This window comes from Pleurodeles waltl, chromosome 4_1 (genome assembly GCF_031143425.1).
Source record: "Pleurodeles waltl isolate 20211129_DDA chromosome 4_1, aPleWal1.hap1.20221129, whole genome shotgun sequence".
NCBI lineage: Eukaryota > Metazoa > Chordata > Amphibia > Caudata > Salamandridae > Pleurodeles > Pleurodeles waltl.
In genome coordinates this window covers 509197976-509216402 of record NC_090442.1, presented here as the reverse complement: position 1 = coordinate 509216402, position 18427 = coordinate 509197976, and the positions used below count along the sequence as shown (strand labels likewise).

General features: G+C 44.2%; 1 protein-coding gene across 3 annotated transcripts in view; it reads right to left on the bottom strand.

Moving 5' to 3' along the window:
* LOC138287875 (POC1 centriolar protein homolog B-like) overlaps nt 1-18427 on the bottom strand; it is a 1054814-nt gene that overhangs the window by 238021 nt on the left and 798366 nt on the right. The gene's annotated exons all lie outside the window — the stretch shown is intronic.

Below are 18427 nucleotides of genomic sequence, written 5' to 3'. Positions count from 1 at the left end.
TTCGCTGGGCACTGTTTCACATTGACCTTAACACCTCAAAATAAAATGAGGGACAGAGTCCTGAAACATTTCAAACACTCACCCCCAGTCACAGATCTGGTTTTAATCCATTGTTATTTTGCTCATTACGTCACTTTAGTTTGGACCCAGCCATACACAAATCAATCTTGACTCTGCTCCCAATGGGAACAGTCCAGCCGAACTGCCGAGCCAGGTTCTCCCAGGACCAGAAGCAAGCATCCTGGGATCAGTTTCCAGGTATCTAAGGCTAGCTCTAATCCAGTGAAGCAGCGAACAAGGGACCCATGCATGGGCATACCATAACCACTTAGGGCGCACATAGCAACACCACAAAATAAAATTATGGACGGAGTGTTGAAACTTTTCAAACACCCCCAGTCACAGATCTGGGTTTAATCCATCGTTATTTGCTCGTCATGCCACTTCGGTTTGGACCCAGGTTTATGCAAATCAGTCTTGACCCTGTTCCCCATGGTAACAGTGCACCCCAAACTGCCAAGCCAGGTCCTCCCTGGGACCGGTTTTAGGGTATCACCCCTCATCACTCAGGCTATCTTGAAACAAGTGGCACAAAGTGCAGTGGCATAGAGGAGAGTAGTGTGGTCAGTGGAGTAGTGCAGTGGTGTGGGGTGGGGTGCAGAACAGATTAGAGTTGCGCAGAGTGGAGTAATGCAGAGTAGAGTGAAGTAGAGTGGCACAGAGTTGAGTGGTGCAGAATATAGTGCAGTGGTGGAAGTACAGTGCAGTTGAGATCAGTGACGGAGAGTGGAGTCTTGTAGAGTGCTGTGTCATGGAGTGCAGTGGTGTAGAGTATAGTGGTGAACAGTACACAACAGTGGCTTAGAGTAGAGTGCAGTGGGACAGAATGCAATGGTGCTGAGTAGACCTCAGTGGTAGAGAGTGCAGAGTTCCAAAGTAGCATGTCGTAGAGTGCAGTGGTGTAGAGTAGATTGCAATGGTGTACAGTGCAGTGGCATAGAGTGGTGCAGAGAAAAGTGACAGAGTGCTCAAGCAGAAAAGAAAAAAGATTCTGCCGCCTAAACCAGCTGACCACATGCTTGCCAAAACGTAAATTTAAAGACAAATAATTGCAAAAAAAAATCTCAGAACAGTACTGAGCTATAGTCTGCGTTCTATGGATATCATAATTCAGCAGGCGAGGGCTTGCTGAATTACAATACAAGCATGGCTCAAAAACATTAGAATTGGATCGTGAATTGAATGCAATATTCTGAGAAGGAAGGGCTTTTAAGTACAAATGAAGGTCAGCCTTTGTGAATGGACGAGGTGACATTTATTATTTAGGGTAAAAACTCAAGTCATGATGTTGCGTCATGGTATGAAGAAGTTGTTTCAAGACAAGCACAGAAGACTTGCCCTCACCAGTCTGTTATCTGAGTATGGAAATAATGGACTCCCTGCCTTCTGAGTAAAGTCGTCACCATGGCCAACACTTTAGTGAACACCCACAAAGTTCTCCACTGGCCAGGCTGTCACATCAAAAGGTAGTACAGTGAAATGGTAGTGCTAGGACCCCACAATGAACTTAGAATAACACCTGCTCGTGGAGAGAGTTAGCAGATGGAAATAGGTGTACTGGAGATCTAGACACCCCATCCAACCCATAACACTGAGGGCCAGCAGAACCTGGATCAGAGAAAGCATTTTGAACTTGTCCTGCTCTGTGATGAGGTTAAGAGTCAGGATCAGTCTGAGAATTCTGTCCATGTTAAGAAATCAAAAATAGAGGGATTAAAACTCAGTCTCCATCTCCTCCAAGGGCACCAATTCCATGGCCTTTTTTGTTCAGCTGGTCAAAAACCTTCATTTCCAAACTGAGGAGTGTGAATGAGAGCACCACTTTGCATAAGGATGGTGGTTCATGGGAAAAGAAAGAATGGGGAACCCAGGAAGCCCTTCTAAAGGGAGAGGTCCCACCCACAGTAAGCTGGTGGTGGAGGGGGGAAGGATTAGAGGCTTTGAGGCAGCAGATCCAGCAGAAGATGAGAAAGACTGTAACTAATGCTGCCAGTAAATTGAATTGGTAAAACAACAAAATGAGCTCTAGATCTGTACCAATGTGGAGCTGGTAAACAGGAATTTACACCATTGTGGCAATCATCGTTTTATTTAATCAGAAGTTATCATATCTGAGATGGAACTAACACTTGTGTTGCTGTACGCACCCAAGACCACCCTGAAAAGTTTGAATATATTCCATGGGTCGGGAAGAGGGAGAGATGTAGGAGAATTCGGGAATTAGCATCATTAGTACTCTTTTTCAAAATGGGAGATCCTTTTGATCTACTATCATAACAGATTGGCCTTCCGGTGGGTCAGTTCCTGACACAGGGGCGTGGTCACTGAAATAGAGCGCCTTTGCACAATTACGACCTCTGAACCTCCTGTGCACCCACTAGCCCAAGTCCTGTTCACAATGGGATTCAGCAGGAGACTCATCTCCTGGACTAAGAAAGCTATCCCGGACAGGACCGCTGAGAGCTGCCTACTGGGACTATATAATCGCAGGAAGACTAATAGAGCTGTTGATCGACCCACATGTTAGCCAAGTGCATGATAACAATGCACTGGAAAGACTCGTCCCTGCCAGGAGTCACACAGTATCAGTCTAAGGTTGCACACTGGGCAGAAGCTGAATCTTTGGCCCTATACCGAGAGGAGGTACAAGGCCTCCGCTGATGCCGCACTGCAGCACTATGGGACAACCTGGTCCTTACGTTTCAAAGTGATGCCAATGATGATACTAGACCGCCCTAGACTGATCTGTGTTCTGCACCACACTATAGGTGCTTAATTATCAATGGATCTCTCTTATATGACTTCTGAATTGGGCATCAGCAAGCCAGGGGAGGATGCCCTATTGTCGAACAAATTAAACATTTAATATCACCACAACCTACCTTTAGAGTATACTACTTAGGATCAGGCTTGCTACTAAACTGTATTTTAGTTTAAAACTTTTATTATTCTATATACTGATATGCTTAATTGTATCCTTCACGGAAATACTATCTACATTCTAATACTTGGAAAATTGTCCTATTTTATTCCAATAGTCATGATGAATTGTTTTAAAAACTCAGTAAACCTGGTTTAAGAAAATAGATGAATGGAACACTGACTGGAGTCAAGTGGCAGCACCGGATGACGCTGGACATCCATTGCTGAATGAAGGTTTTCTGGATCCAGTCTGCGTCTAGAGGATATTCATAAGGTGAGAAATGTGCAGCAATAAGTATCCATATGTGGGTGGTAGCAAGAGTACGGCTACAAGACAGCTGTGGGAGTCAGCAGGATCCACTAAAGCCTGGATATATTATGGAATGGTTGGAAAAGTCACAGAGCCACAAAAGGACTTGGATAATCTTAACAGCTAGAACTACCTTCTACAGAGCCAAAGTAAAAATACTTTTTTTTTTAAACAAAAATTGACCTTTAGAATACTTTGTTAAAACTGCACTCTTTGGAGCTCCACTGGCAGAAATATCTTCCGAAAAGTTCTTCATCTTCTTAAGAGATCTTGCTCTTTTTGATTTAAAACATAGAAAGGTATTTGCAGCCTATTTCTGCTAGAGTTGCTCAGTACTCACATTAGGTACTTTACACCTACAGGCTCATATGCTGTTAATTAATTTAAAGCCAGTTGTTTTATGCATAGAATATATTACAAGCTTGAAAAATCCTCCCTCAAAGAAAGGTTTGCAAGACACAAGTCTTCTTGTCCTCAATATTCTGGTGTGTATGTGAGTACTTAGGATTCGACTTGTTTTAACTGGAGGTCGTTCTCTGCAACATTCAGGTCCAAAGGTGTGAAGTAATCTCTCCATGACAGTCGCAGCCTGGAAAATCGACTTGAAGAATTAGTTACTTACCTTCAGTAGCACTCTTTCTGGTGGATACTCTAACTGCAGATTCCTCACCCTACAATATTCCCCAGGCACCAGACTGGATTCAGAGAACTTTTCTCCATAGCAGTGTTACAGCACACCACTAGTTTGTGTTATGGCACTCTGTGCTGATTCCACACTGGCCCGGAAGAGATGTGGCATTTAAGCGTCATTCCTGCACACTGACCTCAGTTTCATGTCTTTTCCCTTTCCACACCCTCAGACATAGAGAGTGAATTACTGTTGGTACAAGTATGCTGATTCCTAACTTGAACCCCTTTTAGTAGATAGAAAAAAAAGCAACTCCACAGAATGGGGAGGTGAGAGGGCAGTGAAGAATCTGTAGTTAAATAGAGAATTACAGAAGATCTTCTGATGGATACTTTAACTGCAGATTCCCCATCTTAGAATCAGTACCAAAGCTGTACCCACTCAGTCTGTGGAGTGGACTCAGGGCAAAAGATCCTGAAGGACCGATCAGGCGAAATGCCCCTTGGTTGGACCTGGCTGTCAAGGCAGTAGTGCTTTCAAAATATATGCACTGATGCCCATATTGCAACGTGGCAGATCACCAAGGACAAGCACTCCAGGAGCCAATACAATGGTAGCAGCTTTAGCAGAAGTGGAATGGGCTGTCACACCTTCCAGAGGTTACTTCTTGGCCAGGAGCTTCTTGGAATGTAGCAAATCTTAATGTAGAGGACAATCCACTCTTCTGCACAGTCTTTCCTTTCTTTACTTCAGAGAACCCCACCAGCAGTCGGTCACCCACTCAATGGTCCTTTGTACATTTCGAAGAGTAAGAGAGAGCACAGAACACTGGCACAGTGATGAATTGTCTAACATGGAAGTGAATCATGGCAAGAATGCCAGCGGTCCTCAATACCAACTTATCCAGGAAAAAGGTGGTGCAGGGTGAATGCATCAAAAATGCCTGAAGTTTCCTCATGCAATGAATTGTCGCAACTGGAATTAGGCAGATGATGTTTGAAGTCAGGAGACACAGCGAGCGGGAAAGCATCAGCTCGAAGGGAGTACACATAACCAAGTTAAGGTTCCACTGTGGCAGAGTAATGTGTTAAACTTTGAATAAATCACTGGTGATTTAAACAAGGGTGGTTGGTCCAGCAAACTTAGAAAGGCTCATAAAATATACTTTGGTAGTGCTCACCGAAAGACCCTGCTGGATCAAAGACAAAGCAAATAAAATGACATCCAATAGCTTTGCTCGTAAAGGGTCAATCTTGCAAACGCCACACCAGGCCAAAAATCCTTCCCAGTGCCTGCCACAAATGGATGTGGCTGGAAGCAAGTATGACATCCACCACATCAGGCAGCAGATCAAAAGTAGTCCATTGCCACTCACTATTAGCCTATTACCTCCATGCTAATAGATGTAGATTGTGCAGATTTGGGTGGAGGACCAACCTCTGTTGCTGAGACAGATGGTCCCTGCAAAGGGCTAGCCTGGCCAGAAGGCAGATGCTCATAACTAGAAGGTCTGGGGGTCACACTCTCCAGACCAAATCTGAAGTCAGGAAGATGATCTGGTCTTTCCTGATATTTTTCAAAACTTTGAGTAAGAGAGGCAGGGGTGGAAGGTGTACAATAGTCCTGTATTCTATAGCAGCTAATACGTGTTCCTGCGGAAACTATAATGTGCAACACTGTGCACTCTGAACTGCAGTGAAAATATCTAGCCTGTGTTCTACCCAATGTTGGAGGATGCCCTCTGCCAGTTGGAGAAGTAGACGCTAATCGTGATCTGCAAGACACTGCCCCCCCTCAGGTTGTCTGCTGTGGCATTCCTCGCTGGGCCCTGCAGGGTGATTCACAATCAGGAAAATTCCCTTATGTCCTAGCCAGATCCAGAGGTCCAGACATATGGCCCACGATCCCACTCTGCCCTGCTTGTTGTAGTACCACATGGCGGTGGGGTTGTCTATGAAACTTACCAGACTTCTCCTGGTGGATGACAAGAAGACCTTCAGAGACAGATGAAAGGCCCAAAACTCAAGCAGATTCATGTGGAGCCGGCCCTCCACCATAGACCAGAGTACCCTGATTTCCATCTCCCCAGGTGACTTCCCCAACCCAGCAAGGATGCATCCGTCACCACTTTCAGCTCTGGATCAGTGGAAGGGAGAGGTGCCTGTTGCTCGATCAACCACGTTCGAACAGCCACTGCTGCAGATCATCAGCCACCTCCTCTGAGAGCTGGAATTATATCAGTCAGACTGCCTTGATGTCACTGGAACTTCAAATTCAATTGCATAGTCCACATGTGCCATTTGGTATAGCTGATGAGGAGGATGCCTGAGGCTAGCATGCCAAGAAGCCTTTGTGCTGCTTCATTATGTTCTAAAGTTCGAGCCTGACACACTGAGATCATAACACAAATGTCTTGAACTTGTCGCAGCAGAGAGAAAGCCCTGAACTAGCCTGTGTCCAGGACTGCTCCACTGAACAGAAGCCTCTGCAATGGAGTCAAGTGGGATTTCAGCTTGTTGGTAGTCAACACCAACGATGTGAACAGGTTTCCCTTGTTGTGTGGCGGTGGTCTTAGACTGGCTGTGGTGAGTTCCTTTGACTGCTAATCACTGAGGTACAGGACTACTGATATCCTGATCTCCAAAGATGAGCCCAACTACTGCCATCACTTTTTAGAACATCTGAGGGGTGCTGGTGAGGGCAGAAAACTGAAAATGCTCCTGCATACCTTGAACTGCAGGTAACGACTATGGGACAGAAGGACATGAATAAGAAAATACACATCCTGCAGCCCACAGCCTGGATACAGATCTGATAGGATCTGGGTCAAGCTGAGCATTTTGAATTTGTCCTTCTGAAGAAAGGCATTCAGTGGCAAGTGGTTCAAAATAGACCACAGTGCCCTGTCATTCATATAAATAAAATAGCGAGAGTAACAACCCCATCTGCTTCCAGAGTACAGAACCCTCACAATGGCACCTTTAGAGGGCAACAGCTGGGCCTTCCTGTAACAGAATAGAGAGATGCTTGTTAAAAATCCACTCTGGAGTGGAGGAAATAGTACCTGACCAGAAAATAGAGGTAGGCATAGCCACTAATATCCAAAAGATCCAAATGTCTGATCAGATGGATGGCCAACCTGGAAGAATAAGTCAAATCCTGCCCCTGCCTCCCACTTGTTTGGCATGCACCGCTAAGAGCAAGCTCTGTCTGCTAGACCCATTATCCACCGCTTCAAAAGGACAAGGATGCTTTCTGCACAAGTCGGGAAGGCTGTCTCTGTCCATACACCAGTCCTCGTGAATAGTCTCTTCACTTTCTGAACAGATGCAGAATCTGTTTAGTAGGGTGTCAGCAGCCCTGAAAAGCACACATTAGATCCACTGTCCGTAAAGTGCTCTAGCGCAGAATCTGCCTTTTCACCGAAAAGCTGGGATCCATAAAAGGATGTATTCTGGAATGTATCCTCATGGGCTGAAGTACAACACTAGTACAGACTGTCTTTCCCAGGTAATCCACAGTAACAGATAACATATTTGGTTGCAACTTGCCCATCGTGGATCGTCTGAGCCAAAGGGGCATTAAGGTCCTCCGGGACTGCTGGCAAAAGCTCACTGGCACTGTTCCACGGGACATATGTGTGAAGACACAGTAAACAAACAACATTCCCAGATCATAATGCTAGCCTGGAAGAACAAAACATGTGCATGGCAAAAGTCTCAATCCTCTTGGATTCTTTATCCATGTGAGTGGTTTGAAATGAGTAAAGATTCACCCTATTGGTCAAAACGTGCACAACCATGCACTCTGGAGTGGGGTGCTTGGTAAGAAATATGGGTCATTTGATGCTGGTCTATGAATTCTAACCACCTGCCAATTCACAGGCGCCATCATAATAGTGAAGGGGGAGCAAGTCATCCTCATCATCACCAACATCTTGGGGGGCCTGCTTTCTGGCATAGGATCAGAGTCAGAACTAAAAAAAACACGACGGTTCATGGCGGTTTGCATGACAGTCAGTGGCACTTTTGTAATCATAGTGTGACCTTGGTAGGGCTTGAGCAGAAGTCCATTCAGGGTCCATCACTAGCACTGGGTCCTGAGCCAGTGTAGCAGGTACCAGTGTGGCTCTCACGACTGGAGCCAATGTCTATACCAGAGTCAGTATGGGCCCAGTACCACAGCGCTGGAGATGGACCCACTAGTGGTAACCTGATTGGGCCCATGCATCAATGTGGGGCCTAAACGCCTGCCAGAGGGAGATAGAAGCACAATGCAAATTTGGTCAACATTGGCCGGGGAAATTCAGGGTGGGTTGGGACCAGCTAAGGAATCAGTTCTGTGGTAGGAGTCCTCGAAGAAATATGACTAACATTGTGAAAATCTCACACTGTCTCTTTGGAGTCGGAGTGGCAAGATGGGACACAGTCTGGCTTCATATTCTTATGCCTGCGCTTGGACTTACGGGAGGACATGAAGTGTGAAGTTGAGTGGTTGTGGGTACAGCCTCAGGACTGGTTCGAGCCTGCAACTAATATTGGGAGCTTGAGGTATGAGACTTCTTCAGTTTAGTAAGATACAGCTTCCCTCCCAGTCTTGGATCTACTTCAGGTGCATGAGGGCACATTTATCATATGACTTCTAGTCATGACCCAAGCCCAGACACCAAAGGCACACTTTGTGTGGGTCTGTGACATACATCAGTTTCCTGCAGTCACAGCAGGGCACAAGAGCTGTTATTTTGGGTGGAGACACCGTTTCCTAGGACACTCACAAGATCATTTCAGAAGATGCCTGAACACCACCAATGTTGGGAGCAGAGCTCCAAATCTGCATTGGAAGATGTGGAAAGAAAGGAACTGACTGCGCAGGAGTGGTGCTTATATGTAGCTCCACTTCATTGCTTCTGCGTAAGTTTGCAGTCAGCGTGGAGCTGTACTTCACCCTCTAATGGGGGCTCTGCTATGGAGAAAAGTTTTCCCGATCCGGTCTGGCGCCTAGGGGTATTCTAATGTGAGGAATCGGTAGTCAGAAATATCCATCAAATCAAGACGTATCAGAATATGCATTAGTAGAAGAAAGGAAGAGTGGAATGAGACTGTATGTTCTGGGCTGAAATGCTTAGAGAAATCATAGCTCCCACATTACTTGACTTCGATGCAGAGATGTCAGACAGTAGGCGACAAAGTTGAGCGAACTATGGGAGATAGTAAAGTTTAGTTTGAACTTTGGAACCTGAGCTGTGTCAGGAATTGGAAGGGAAGGACACTGCCCTGCTCATAAAAAAATAGACAAATGATGAATATGCCATAAACAAATACTATATTGTTACCAATGAAAATTGAAGCAAGTGTATGCTGTTCAAGTTTACCTGGAAAAAATGTAAATTGTATTCCTGGTGAATGGCTCATTGTATAGCATGGGCATTTTACATGACCACTTGCTTTTTTTTGAGGGGGAAATGCACTATATATTAAAAAACAGAAATAAAAATTATTAAAACCGCCTTTTTCTGGTAATTGCTCTATGTATGTCTATTTTTCTCTCTAATGGATATTTCCCTCTTTCTTTGAAGTTCCCAGCACCAAACTGGTTTTGGGTGAACACACAATTTATGAATCAGTAAAATACATTTAGAGGATTTTAGAAAGTACAGTACAGTGTGGCGAAGACAATTCTGAAAACGGGCTTCAATTTGAGAACTTGAAACATCAACCTACCATGTAGCACAACCTAGCACCAACCAAAATAAATTTGTCAAAGGTATGCTCTTTTTCTTTTTTTTCTTTTTACTTAATGGGAGTACCAACCCCGCAATCGGGGAGGGGAGGGGTCACATGTTAATTGTTTCTGGACTATTACACCTGTAAAGGGTGTTCTCACTCTGGCCCTGTGGTCTATACTTCACTATTCAAAATGGAGATCGTCACATGTAAACAGATTACTAATTCTGACTCTATAGTTCTTGTAGACCTCTTGTAGGTCCTCTTGTTGACCTCTATGGTAGTAACAAGTGATAATATGCAACAATTATTATTAACAACACATCTAAATTTTAGAATAAAATGGTAAACCAATAAGATTTCATTTTAAAGTATAACCTAACCTTCTGAATATTTCAACCAAAAATTAAAATCTATACATCATTTAAAATTAAACTATATGGATTGAAATGTATCCAAATACTGAATCAAATAGAACATCTGATCATATACCTAAAAATGCAGTAAAAACATTTCATATGCTGGTAGTCTGAAAATGTATGCTGGTAAAAATGTTGACATGTGGAGGAAACTACAGGAGAAGACTACATAAACACATAGCAGATTACATGATTAAACACATCAACCTAGACATAAAAAACTAAGATGTGATCAGGAGAGATGTGCTAAGGGCTAAAAATATGCAGTCAACCACTGGAACGTCAGAAGGAAGAGTCTGATATGATCAATTGTTGATCAATTGTTTCAAACAGAGAGACTTTAACAAGTGTTGTGATAAGTAGAGCGACACGGAGAGCTAAACAATAAGGAAGAAGAAAACTACTACACCACAGAACAAATTAGAATTTATGAGACACTAAACAAAGATATAGGGGCTAGATCACAAAATATTTTTGAATGCCGCTATTTCCTGTCTTTGCTGGTAAGTTAAAGCAGTGCTTGCTCCATACATCTTTTACCACTGTACTATGAAAAAGGTATTCCGAAGATCTAAACATATGACAAAAAAGTGTATCTATAGTTCATCTGTGGCTTCTTTTTATGGTGCTGATGTGTTCTGTTGCTTTTTGTATTGCTGTGTGTTTTATCTGCATTATTGTAAAGTAACCCTCTTCGATCACACAATATTGTGGGAAACAATAGTGACTTAAAAAATATCGCCAATATATTATTGGTAACAGAATACTGCTATCCTATATTTAACCAAAAATAACACAAACACTGAAAACTAAAAAAGCTCCACCAAAAATATCAAAATTAAACAAACGCGAGCACAACCGTTAAAACACCAAATACTGTCTACTACTTAAATATACACAGAATATCAAAAATATCAAAACATAGTATTGACTACTATTTTATCACTAAAAAGGGAAACATAATTTTGACATCATAAACACCCTTTTTAAAATTAAGTAAAAATTAAGAATAGCAATAAAACTAAACAAAAATATTAATACATTAAAACAAATGTGAATTTTTTTACGTATATAACCATAATTATTTAACAACATTTAATACTAAAAGTAAACACTTAAAAATAAATAAACATTACATGAAAATTAATATAAACAAAATAAATATAACATTTAAATATATCAATACAACAGTCCAACAAATATACCTACTTACAAGTAAAACAGAAACACTTAGGCCCTCATTACAAGTTTGGGGGTCCCAGGACTGCCAGACTCGCGGTGGTGGTCAAACCACCGAACTCCAGGCGGTCTGACCGTCACATTACGACCCTGGTTCCCAACGGGCTGATGGTGGCCTGACTCGTGCTCAGCCACAGCGGTGCTAAGTTCACCACCGTCATGCTGAGCACGAGTCCCCTTTATGCCAGCCTTTTCATGGCGGTTCAAATGCCATGAAAAGGCTAGCGGAAAGGCTGTGCAGGTGTCGCAGGGGGCCCTGCACTTCCCACAACCATGTTGTAGGCAATGAAGGGCCCCCGCTGCTCAGCACCCTCGAGGGTGCTGGTGTTCCACGGTATTTGCCCAACTCCCTTTAGGGAGCCAAGACCAATACTGTGGCACTGTTCCCAGCTGTCTGAGCGGTGGGAACGTTGTAATACGATGTTCCCATCCGTCAGCCCAGTGGGAACATCTTAATATGACATGGGGAGGCAGCTGGTATGACGGCTGCTCCTCCCACAGCTTTGGCAGTCGTAATGAGGCCCTTGGTATTAGAATCTAGCAAAAATGGTAATACTTGAAAAAACAATCACACTACACACAAAGTAGCTAATGAAATGTTTTGTTAAACAAACTAACCAAAAAAATAAACATAATCAAGTGAACACTATAAAAATAACACAAAAAGTCACTATTTTTCACCTGAAAAATGTAACAAACACAGGGAAACAACACTTTGCCAGACTACACGCAGAGAAGCCAAAAGGGAGACTTGAAGAAAATAACACACCTTCACAAGTGTGTTTAAAAATTAAATGAACTGCAATGTCACCTGACATAACTTTGACAAACACACATTTATAAATACATTGCTAACAGTTCTCTTTTTATTATGTATATGAATTCTTAGATACTAAAAAAGCATTTCAGCACTTCACACAAAAAAATCCAGCTCCACACCTGAACACAGGCACTTTCAAAGTCAGTAAAATAAACCCAGTTGTCAAAAAATAAAAAAAAGTCCTTCTTAGGCTAAATGTAAAACTACCACCACCTATAGCCATCCAAACCTGTATATGTAACATTTAACTAAAACACACATTTTCTCACCAACAAAAGTTCACCTGACCCAAATCTCGACAACATTAAGGAGAAGTGGAAGAAAATCAAGTGCAACTTAAAGCAAGAGTATACATATGAGTATAAAACTTAAAAATATTAAGGCATGTCTAAAATATTTTAGCAATCAAAATAAACATTTTCAGCAAAATAATTAATTTTAAAATGAAGCTACTTTCAGACAGAATGCCACAGAACCCACATCTCAGAAAGGAAAACAATTGCACTAACATGTGGAATACACATACAGCCAGGAAAAAACAAGCACGTACAACGTGAATTGGAAATGTACTAATTATTATGCAAATTTGTCTTATAAGAGGGCTATAACAAAAAACAATATTGTACTTAACACCAGAGAAGACAAATATCCCTCAAATGTAAGAGAGATAAAAGTAAGGAACATACTTCAATATTAAAAATAGACAAGCGCTCGTTCTCATGAATCCATTACTAACATTTGAAAGACATAGAACCTCATTACGAGTTTGGCAGTCAGACTGCCAGACCTCCATGTTGGCGGTCCTGAAAAGACTGCCATATTATGAGTTATTTAGACAGGACTGCCAACCGCGAACCAAAAAAGGCAGACCACAAGTGGCACGGCGGCCTGGAAATAGGAGGTCCAAACTCCAACGCTGTCAGCACCGCGACCAAGCCCAACCTTATTTCAAGTACACATTCGCCGTGGCGGTCCGAAACACGGTGGTTCGCTGTCAGCAAAGTAATACACAACTGCACATTGATTGAATTTGAAAACAACACAGTTGACACACATTGCCACAGTGGACACACCTTCAAAGGACATTATAGAACACACCCCTTCACACACTGAAATCCTTTGTATTTTCACAATTCCCATTGAACACCCTGCATACGCTTTTCTCCATTCACACCCTCTTCCACTTCCCCTGCTTAGTAAGTCACTGTCACCTGTTTTTTTTTGTTCCACCATGTCACAGTCGAAAAATCCCTGTTTTCGGAAGATGAGTTAAGAGTCATGGTGGATGAAATCTTAAGAGTAGAGCCGCAATTGTTTGAAGCAAAAGTCCAGCATACTCCTTCAGTAGGAAAATGGATATGTGGGACAGCATAATTGACAGAGTGAATCCTGTAGGCACCACCCTGTGCCCAAGGGAGGACATCAGAAGAGGTGGCAAGACCTCAGGGGCAAGGACCGTTCCCTCATCTCCAGGCATCAGCTGCAGGTCAAGAAGACTGCCGGTGGCCCTCCCAGTGCCCCATTAGTACTCTTTCCCTGGGAGAAGGAGGTATTGGTCATCCTGCATTCTCAGGGCTTGACTGGAATACCTAGGGGGAGTGGAGTCTGGTAAGCTAACACACAAAAACTGTCACAAAAATGCTGTAGTGCATGCTCATAGCTCACCTTTTGCCTCATTTACTGTTACTCCACTCACCAGTCCAGTGTTTTCCTGTCCAAAGATCTCTATTTGGCAACTCCCAATTAAAGTGTACCCACTAGGGAGATGACATTTGTTTAGTGTGTGTATTACAGGGACTGACATGACTGCAACTCCCAGGAAGCACTGTTCCTGTAACTACTAACACTAGCACTGTGGTCACATGCTAGAATAAATCTGCTAGTAAACTCTTGTTACAAATTGTGTCTATAGTTGGCAGATGTAGGTATCATGTCCAAGTAGGGACCACAATCCTAGTAATGGTAAGTCACAACACAATCTAAATTATCCTGTGCTCAATCTCCGGTAGCTTGGCCCAGAGCAGGCAGGCTTAACTTAGAAGGCAATGTGTAAATTATTTGTGCAATAACTCAGACAGTAACACAGTGAAAATACCACAAAAAGTAGTCCACACCAGATTAGGGAAATAGATAATGTTCATCTGAAGAAAATAAGACCAAAACGACAAAAATCCAATATACACAAGTCAAGGTATCACTTTTAAAAGATTTAAATGAGTCTCAATCCTTAAGAATCAGTGGTTGTATCCCTTTAACGCACAGTACCTGGGATGTGTCAAAAATGGCGATGCAGAAGGGCTGCAAAGTAGTAGATGCGTTGAAAAGTAAATCGATGAGTCGATTTTTCTGACACTTCAAAGGCGATGCACAATTTCTTTCCACGCTGCAAGGCATTGCGTCGGTTTCCAGGAGCATAGCCTTGATTCCTCACTGCAATGCGGGGAAATTTTGACGCTTAGGGATGATAAGTGGAAAACCCAGCAGACGATGAGCAGGGGCAACAGGTGCTGTGTCGGTACGGCAGGCGATGCTCTGATTTTTCAGCAGCGAGGCAGGTGTTGCATCGATCCAACAGGCATTGCTTTAAATTTTGCAGGTGTTTCGTTGATTTTGCGACACACTTGGATTTTCTCTTCTTGGGTAAAGTCTTTGCTAGCCCTGAGACCTCACAACAGGAGGCAAGCTAAATCCAAGCCTTCGGAGAGTACTTGAGGAAGAAGGCAGAGACCTTCCGGCAAAGTCAGGGGTCAGCAGGCAGCAGGGCAACAAGCAGGCCAGCAGTACTTCCAGCAAAGCAGTCCAGATGAGTCCTCTGGACAGCCAGACAGTCCCTCTGATAGAGTCCAGCTGTAGGTCCAGAAGTGTCTGATTTGGTGGGGTAAAAGACCCAGTATATATATCCAAACTTTCCTGGCTTTTAAAGTGCAAGAGAGAGCCCCTCCACCCTTCCTGCCCAAGAAAACCCATCTGAATTCAGATGCAGCTGTGTGTTCTCTGTTTATGGCTGTCGGGGTGGAATGCACAAGGGGAGCTGTGAACCAGCTCAGACCAGATGTGGATTGGAGACAGGCTGTAAGGCACAGATGAGAGTAAGTGCAGGGAAATGCCTTCTTTCTAAAAGTGGCAATTCTGAAATAGCAATGTAAACTCCAGCTTCAGCAGTAAGTAGGCTTTCTTACTACCATTCCTACCATACCAAATATGTCAAGTCTATTCATCTCAGATCAGAAATTACCACTTAAAAGCATATAAGGGGATCTCTAATGCTGGCCTATGAGGGGAGCAGGCCTCACAGTAGTGAAAAACGAGTTTGGGGGTTTTCTCTACCAGGACAGATAAAACTTATCAGTACTTGTCCTGCCTTTTACTTACATAGCACCTTGCCCTATGGGTTACCTAGGGCCTACCTAGGGGTGACTTATATGGAAGAAAAGGGGAGTTTAAAGCGTGGCAAGTAGTTTTAAATGCTAAGTCGAAGTGGCAATGAAGAACAAGGTACTTACCTTCGATAACGCATTATCTGGTGGAGACTCTAACTAGCTGCAGATTCCTTATCTTTGAATTCCCTGGCGTCAGCTTCAAATCCGGATTCTTTTTGCTGAGCAATACCCTGCGCACGCCTTCTGGTGGTGTTGTTAGGGTCCGTGTGCATCCTCTGGCTCCATGTGGCTTCGTCCGTGTCGTTGGAGCCGTCTGTGACATCATGGTCATCTATATAGACGCCACCTCGGCGCGCGTACGTCAGTTCTTTTATCCACAAAACTTCCACGCCAGAAGCGCAGAGGCATGGATAGAACCAACATTTGTCCGTGCAAAACTAGGGCCCTGAAATGGGATAAACCCTATCCATTCTAGTTATATCTGCAGAGCAGGGAGGCATGGGTGGGTGTAAGGAATCTGCAGCTAGATAGAGTCTCTACCAGATAATGATTTACCGAAGGTAATTAACTTGTTCATCTGATAGAGACTTCTAGTTGCAGTGGTAGCAGCTTTGCTCCTGGTAGAATGAGCTTGCAAGCCCCCAGGAGGCTGCTTCATGGCCAGTGCGAAGCATATCTTAATGCAGAGAACGACCAAGAGTGAAATAGTTTACTTCTGTACTGCCCGATCCTTGCTTGTTCCAACATACCCTACAAAGAGTTGGTCATCCACCAGGAAATCTTCTGTGCGTTCAAGGTAGAATGACAATGCTCTTTTTGGGTCCGGTCGATGGAGTCGCTCCTCCTCTTTAGATGGATGTGGTGGAGCAAAGAAGGTGGGCAGGGTGATGTTCTGACCCAGATGAAATGGGGCCACTGCCTTGGGGAGGAAAGAGGCACGAGTTCTAAGAACCACTTTATCTGGATGGATAGTAAAATATGGTGGCTTTGATGACAGAGCTTGCATCTCACTCACCCTCCTGGCAGATGTTATTGCCAATAAGAAGGCTGTCTTGATGGTGAGCAGCCGGAGGGGACAGTTATGCAAAGGCTCAAAGGGAGCACACATGAGAAATGTGAGTACATGATTTAAGTCCCATTGAGGCATAATAAAGGGCGTAGGGGAGAACATATGTACAAGCCCTTTAAGGAATCTATGTACAATGGGGGATTCAAACAGAGAAGGCTAGTCAGGCAGCCAAATAAATGTCGATAAGGCAGAAAGATAGCCCTTTAGAGTCACTAAGGTACAACCCTGCTGGGATAGAGACAGAACAAAGAGAAGAATGTCAGAAATAGAAGCAGAAAGAGGGTCAACAGACCTGTCTGCATAATAATATACAAAGCGTTTCCAACAGCAGGCGTTTACCGTTTTAGTGGAGGGACGCCTGGCTGCCAAAATAACCTTACAGACTTCGGAAGGAAGGTCAAAATCCATCAACTGCCGCCGCTCAATCTCCACGCATGAAGGCGCAGAGTTGACAGGTTCGGGTAGAGAACCCTCTCCTGCTGCTGCGACAGAAGATCCTCTCGAAGGGGCAGCCTGATCAGAGGATTGATGCTCATTTTGAGGAGCTCGGCATACCAGACTCTTCGTGCCCAATCTAGAGCCACTAAGATGACTTGGGCCCGGTCATACTTGATCTTCTTGAGAACTCTGGGCAGAAGTGGGTGGAAATGCATATAGGAGGCCTGAATTCCACTCTCGACGAAAAGCATCCCCAATCGATTTCTGCCATAGAAAGTCCAACGCGCAATACTGCTGACATTGTGCGTTCTCTGCGGAGGCGAACAGATCTAAGCAAGGCTCTTCCCACTGCTGAAAGAGTCCTTGGCCACCTACGGATAAAAATACCATTCGTGACCCACTAGACATCGACGGCTGAGTTTGTCCGCCCTAGTGTTCACAGAACCTTCCAGCTGTTGAACCACCAGGTTTATGCCCTGCTATACCAGCCATGTCCAGAGACGCAGAGCCTCTTGACAAAGAGTCCACGACCCCACACCGCCCTGCTTGTTGCAGTACAACAGTGTGGTGGTGTTGTCCGTGAACACCTGCACTATCTTCCCTTTCACAACAGGAAGAAATGCTTTCAATGCTAGTCGGATCACCCGGAGCTCCAATAAGTTGATATGGAGCCCGGATTCCGCCCGAGACCAGATGACCCTGATCTCCGACTCTCCCAGGTGGCTGCCGAATCCCAGGAGTGACGCATCTGTCACTACTGTGAGATCTGGTTGGGGAAGGTAGAGGAATCTGCCTTTGACCCAATTGAAGTTCACTAACCACCGCTGCAGGTCTTTTGCAGTTCCCTCTGAGATCTGAACTGTGTCGGTAAGATTTCCCTGATGCTGTGCCCACTGGAACTTTAGGTCCCATTGCAGAGCCCTCATATGCCATCTGACATGTTTGACTAACAGGATGCAGGAAGCTATGAGTACCAACAGCCTCAGAGTCTGTCTCACCAAAATCCAGGATAGAGGCCAAAACATCAGTATCATAACCTCGATATCCTGGACTCGTTGCTCTGGAGGATAGGCCTGAAACTGCACTGTGACCAGAAAAGCTCTGATGAAAGGGAGCTTCTGAGAAGGAGTCAGGTGTGACTTGGCACATTTATAGTGAACTCCAGCGAATGCAGGAGGTCCCCCATAGTCTGAAAGTGGGTGACCAGAGCCTGGGGCGTAGGAGCCTTCAACAGCCAGTCGTCGAGGTAAGGGAAGACTGAAATCCCTAACCTGCACAGATGAGTTGCCACCACCACCATCACCTTGGTGAACACCCGAAGGGCACAGGGAAGCATGGTTAACTGAAAGTGCCCATGGCCCACCTTGAACCGCAAATAACCCATGTGGGCAGGCAGGATGGAGATGTGAAAATACGCAT